Source organism: Chinchilla lanigera, unplaced genomic scaffold (genome assembly GCF_000276665.1).
Source record: "Chinchilla lanigera isolate Chin_1 unplaced genomic scaffold, ChiLan1.0 scaffold00175, whole genome shotgun sequence".
NCBI classification, from domain to species: Eukaryota; Metazoa; Chordata; class Mammalia; order Rodentia; family Chinchillidae; genus Chinchilla; species Chinchilla lanigera.
In genome coordinates this window covers 253,368-259,446 of record NW_004955576.1, presented here as the reverse complement: position 1 = coordinate 259,446, position 6,079 = coordinate 253,368, and positions in this window count along the sequence as shown.

The window sequence follows — 6,079 nt, the reverse complement described above, 5'->3', positions numbered from 1 at the left end:
CATGGATCACTGTGCCTCGGCTGGCAACTTGTTACTGTATAGAAACACTGTGATTACATCTTGAAAAGACATTTTCATCATTATCTCAATCCACCTGCACCTGCATGGCAGGAAATGTCTCAATGCCCATCAATTCCCTGATCATAAGGACTTTTCCATTCTTCCATATCCTCGGAGAGCTTTCCCCACTAAGAATAAATGCTGTGTGGAAGAACTGGATGGCAGAAGAAGCATTTTACTAGCTGATGGATGCTAGAGTTGTACAAGAATTATATTTAAGGAAGAAAATTTTACAATAAGGATATGTCTATTCCAGTAAAGACAAAGACCTGCACTTTCCATGATGAAAGCAGTCAAATGCATGCAAATTGCCATCAGGATGCAGGCTGCTCACCATGGGGAGGGGTGTCATTCCTATCCTCAGTTTTGATGTTTCTTTCCTGGCAAGTGGGCTCTCAGCAGTGGCTCTGGCCTGCTCAGCACTGCGGAGTGGAAGTAATCTTCCTGAGCTTATTCACAGCCTTCACCTCTGTCACCATGAGCACTCTTCTCATGAGCCCACTGAGTCAATGATTGTCCTGTCTTAAAAAGAAGATTGACTTCTATGCATGCAATGTAATTTTCAATATCTTCCTTGCGAAAGTCCTCTTATTCTGAGGACTCTTATTGTGGGCATTTATGTGTGACACAAATTTTGTGACATTGTTCATCTATATGGGGATACCTGTCCACATAACTCTGTGACAAATATCTCTTTGCAGAGTTTCGCATGTTAATTTTCTGAACTCCAGCATGTCCGCTGGCTTACAGTCAATGAACAGTAAAATAGACATTCATCTATACAACTTCACATCTAGACAATTTTCTCCCAAGCAAGATGGAGGTGAGGTACAGTGCCCAAACTTCTGCCACCTTTGCGTATTTCCCTCAATGTTATCTTTCTCTTGTATCCTGAAAGATGTAATGCTACAGCTGTACAACTGCATGTGGGGTCCACATATCATTTAGAACCATCTGTGCAACTGGAACTCTCTCCCTATTTCAACTGATTGTAGGGTACAACTTATGAAGCCATAGGTATATACTGAGATGTAGAAGGTAATAGTAATTAGTGAGAACTGTGACACTGAGGTCACTTCATGTATCACACTTGTAATGTCTGAAACAGCTCAAACCCAGTCACAGAAACACAATTTTCATTTAATGATGGAGGTGTATACAAATCAGAGTTTACGGTTGGTTGTATCAAATATAACCCATTCTACAGTGAGCATCTTAAGTTGTGGGAAACCTAGCATCCTTTATTCATACTGATCAGTTTCCACTAAGAACCAATCGTGGTCAGGAAGCTGTTGCTCCAAGAGAGCTATTGTCACCAGATGATTACAGAACTTTGCTTACAAATCCAAACATACAACTGAATATTTTGTTTTGGAATATTATGAAATAAATTATTATCTCTGTTCTCTTTTACAGTGTATATTTACATAGTTCTAATGTCAGACTGTTATAATTTCAATAGAAGTTCAAATTACTTGTTCATATATTGAGTCTTATGTTTCTAGATATTGTCGTGTGAAAGTAAGCTTTATAGTTTTTAAAATAAAAATATCCTTAATTTTTCAAAAAAACGTAGGTCATCCTGAAGGAGTTATGTATACTTGTAGGAAAATATTTCTATAGACAGAAATATTGAAATATTTGTATTGTCCATTTCTACCTCCAGGTGGTGTGCTATGTGTGTGTTGTGACTACTTATTATATTCCCAACTGCAGTGAATACAGTAGGTCATGTTATGTGAAAATTCCTGATTCTTTTGCATTTACTATTTAGCCCATGGATCTGCCCAGTCCAGCTTGGGAGATTGCAGGTACACTGTGGGGGATACATTGTGTCAACTTGTCGAGTCCAGAAGAATAACCAAGAGCTCAGCAGTTCTACATGCTGAGTGAAAAGGACAAGCCATTACCACTTTAGGATGTTCATAATCATGTCAATTTGAGAAGTTTAAAAGTTCAACTGAGTGATTCAGCACAAGGCCAGAGTCCTTACTTTGTGAACATTCTAAGCTTGAAGAAAAGAAGGGCATGGAGATGGTGTGGGCCTGAGTCAATAGTCAATATACACTATAAGGAAGGAAAAGATGCTTGCTCCTTTCCCTATTTGTTCCTGCTGCTTTTGCTGTCTTGTGCCACCTTGAAGTGTTGCCCCTGTGCCCTGCCACCCTGCCATAGAGCCAGCTGATGATAGACTGAAGCCTCCACAAACTGTAAGCTGAATAACTTTTCCTTCCTTAATTTACGGCATTGGGTATTTTGTCTCAGCAATGAGAGAAAAGGAACCAAGGTAGAATTTGGTACGATGAGTGGGGTCATTTCTGTGACCATATAAGCAAGAGCCTCTGGGAATGGCTTATGGGAAGACTTTGGCAAGGTACAGTGATGTCGCCTCAAAGAGAAACGCTTGAATACCTTCAACTGTTCTGTATGGGAAATTCTGGTCAGAGGTCAGAGGACCAGAAGGTTGATAGAAATCCTGCCAGTAAAGCCCAAATGTTGGAGGGAAGAAGTAGTACATTGCTTGTTGGAGTCTAGACGATGCATGTTATGGCTTGGCAGAAAGTTTGTCTGCATTTTGCTTGTGTCCAGAGGCTTTCCTGAAGTCTGAGTTTAAGGGCGATGGAATAGTTACTCTGGCAGAAGAAATTTCAAGACAGTCAAATGTTGAGGTGGTGACATGGCTATTATTAGGGACTTCCACAAGATTTAAGTTGAAAATCAAGAGCAAATATCCCACCAGGATGATTTAAAACACTGTGAGTTTGACCAGGAAGAAAACTCCAGTAAAGTTGAGGACTGCAATGATACAGTTGAGGAGAACATGATTGCTGAGGAAGAACAAGAGACTCAAAAGGATGGCCTGAGGGCATCAGCCTCAAAACTTCAAAGATGAAAGACTTTGCTTTGAGGAGAAAGCCACAGAGTGCCATGTCCCAGAATGGTAGCAGCATAGGGAATTTGATTTTAGAATTGGATTCAGAGTGCCGAGTGCTCCAGGCTCTCGACTCCTACAGCCAAGAGACAGGAAAACTTGGCTAGTGTTACAACTAGGAGCTGACTTTGAGATCACCACACAGTGCTAGTTTTAGGCACATGCAGAATGAAAGAGTTCTGAGATTAAGAAATTTTCCAACTAGATTTCAAAAGGCCTGGGAAGCCAGATGGTGTGCCCCTGAGAGCAAAGTATGTGAAGCTGAGTGTGAGGAAAAGTTGCCCTGGAGACAGCAGAAGTTTGGAAAAGCCAGGAATGCAGATTGTCTAAGGAAAGCTGCAAGGAAGGAGTGAAGCAGACTGGTAGAGTGGATTAAAAAACAAAATCGAACAGTATGCTGTATACAGGAAACACATTTCACTGAAAAGGAAATCCACAGACTAAAAGTCAAAGGTTGGAAAACAATCCTTCATGCAACAGGAACCCAGAAAAAAGCAGGTGTAGCTATTCTATTTGCAGACCATACAAACTTCAAACCATCAACAATCAAAAGAGATAAAGAAGGTCACTACATACTAGTCAGGGGAAAACTGCAAGAGGATGAGATAACAATCATAAACATCTATGCACCAAATATCGGAGCTCCAAATTATATAAGACAAATCTTAACAGGCATGAAAACCCATATAACTAAGAACACTATTGTAACAGGGGACCTCAACACCCCATTGACACAAAGAGATAGGTCAACCGGAAAAAAAATCTGCAAAGAAATAACAGATCTGAACCAAAGCTGTGAACAAATGGACTTAGTAGATTTCTGCAAAGCGTTCCATCCCACAACATCAGAATACACATTTTTTCTCAGCTGCACAAGGGTCATTCTTTAAACAGACCACATCTTAGCCCTTAGAGCATACCTTCTGAAATGCAAAAGTATTGAAATGATCCCGTGCATATTATCTAACCACAGTGCAGTGAAACTGGAAATTAATGACAGAAGAAATTCCAAAAACTACATAAACACGTGGAAATTAAATACCAACCTCCTGAACAACCAATGGGTCACAGAAGAAATTAAAGAGGAAATTAAAAAGTACCTATAAACAAATGAACATGTAAATACAACTTACCAAAATCTATGGGATGCAATGAAAGCAGTCCTCAGAGGTAAATTGACAGCAGTGAATTCACACATAAGGAAAACAGAAAGAGAAGAAATAAGTAGCCTAATGCTACATCTCAAACTATTAGAAAAAGAAGAACAGGGGCTGGGGATTTAGCTCAGTGGCAAAAGCGCCTGCCTGGCAAGCGCAAGGGAGTGAGTTCGGTTCCCGGTACCGGAGAAAAACCAAAAAAAATAAAAAAATAAAAAACAAAAAGAAGAACAAGTCAGGCCCAAAGCCCAAAGAAGGGATGTATTATAAAGATTAGGGCAGAAATTAATGCAACTGAGCCAAAGAAAACCCTCCAAAAAGTGAATGAATCAAAGAGCTGGTTCTTTGAAAGAAGAAATAAAATTGATAAACCCCTAGCAAACCTTATCAAGAAAAGAAAGGAAATAACTCAAATTCATGCAATAAGATATGAAAAGCATGAAATTGACACAGATTCCACAGAAATTCAGAAGATCATTAATACCTACTTTGAAAATGTTTACTCCCATAGGATAGGAAACTCAGAAGAAATGGACAGATTTCTAGAAACATATGAATTACCAAGTTTGAGTCAAAAAGATATCAAATTCCTGAACAGCCCAATATCCTTTAATGAGAGTGACAGCATGATTAAAAATATACCAACAAAGAAAGCCCAGGACCTGATGGATTCACAGCAGAATTTTACAAGAAATTCAGAGAAGATTTAATACCAACCCTCCTCAACTCTTAAAGAAATTCAAAAGGAAGCAATTCTCCGTAACTCATTTCTGCAGGCAAGCATTATACTGACATCAAAACCAGAGAAAGACCCAACCAAGAAGGAGAACAACAGTTGAAGCTCCCTAATGAATATGAATGCAAAGATACTCAATAAGATAGTAACAAATACAATGCAGCAAATTATCAAGAAAATCATACATCAATACTAAGTTGGATTCATTCCATTAATGCAAGGTTGGTTCAATATTCCCTAATCTATAAATGTTATATGCCATATCAATGGAGCCAAAGACATAAACCTCATGATCATCTCAAAGCTGCAGAAAATCGTTTGACATGGTCCAACATGCATTTATGATTAAAACTCTACAGAAAAAAGGAATAGATGGCATCTACCTTAACCGGATCAAAGCCATGACAGTCCAACAGCTAACATCATTCTCAGTGGACAAACCTGAAAGCGTTTACTTTAAAATGGGGAACAAGACAAGGGTGTCCACTGTCACCACTCCTGTTCAACATACTTCTGGAACCACTAGCCAGAGGAAGAAGGCAGGAGAGAGAAATAAAAGGAATAAAAATAGGAAAGGAACAAGTAAAACTATCAGTATTTGCAGATGACATGATACTTTATTTGGAAGACCCCAAAAACTCCACAAGACGACTCCTTCAATTAAGCAACAAATTCAGCAGTGTAGCTTTTTACAAAGTCAAAACCCAGAAATCTATAGCATTGCTATACACAAACAGCAAATACACTGAGAGAGAAATTAAGGAAACCATTCATTTCACAATAGCATTCAAGAAACTGAAATACATAGGAATCCGTCTAACAAAAGAAGCCAAAGATCTCTTCATTGAAAACTACAGTAATCTGAAAAAAGAGATAGAACAAGAGTTCAATAAATAGAAAAATATTCCTTCCTCATGGATAGGAAGAAGCAACATTGTGAAAATGGCCATACTTCCAAAATGCTGTACAGATTCAGTGCAATTCCCATTCAACTACCATTAGCATACCTCACAGATCTCAAGAAAACATGCCTTAAATTCATCTGGCACCAGAGGAGACCCAGAAGAGCAAAAGCAATCCTGGGCAACAAGGACAAGTCATGTGGAATCACAATCCCCGTCCTGAAATTATACTATAAAGGTACGGGCATAAAATCCAACTGGTACTGACTAAAAAACAGGCCTGAGGATCAAT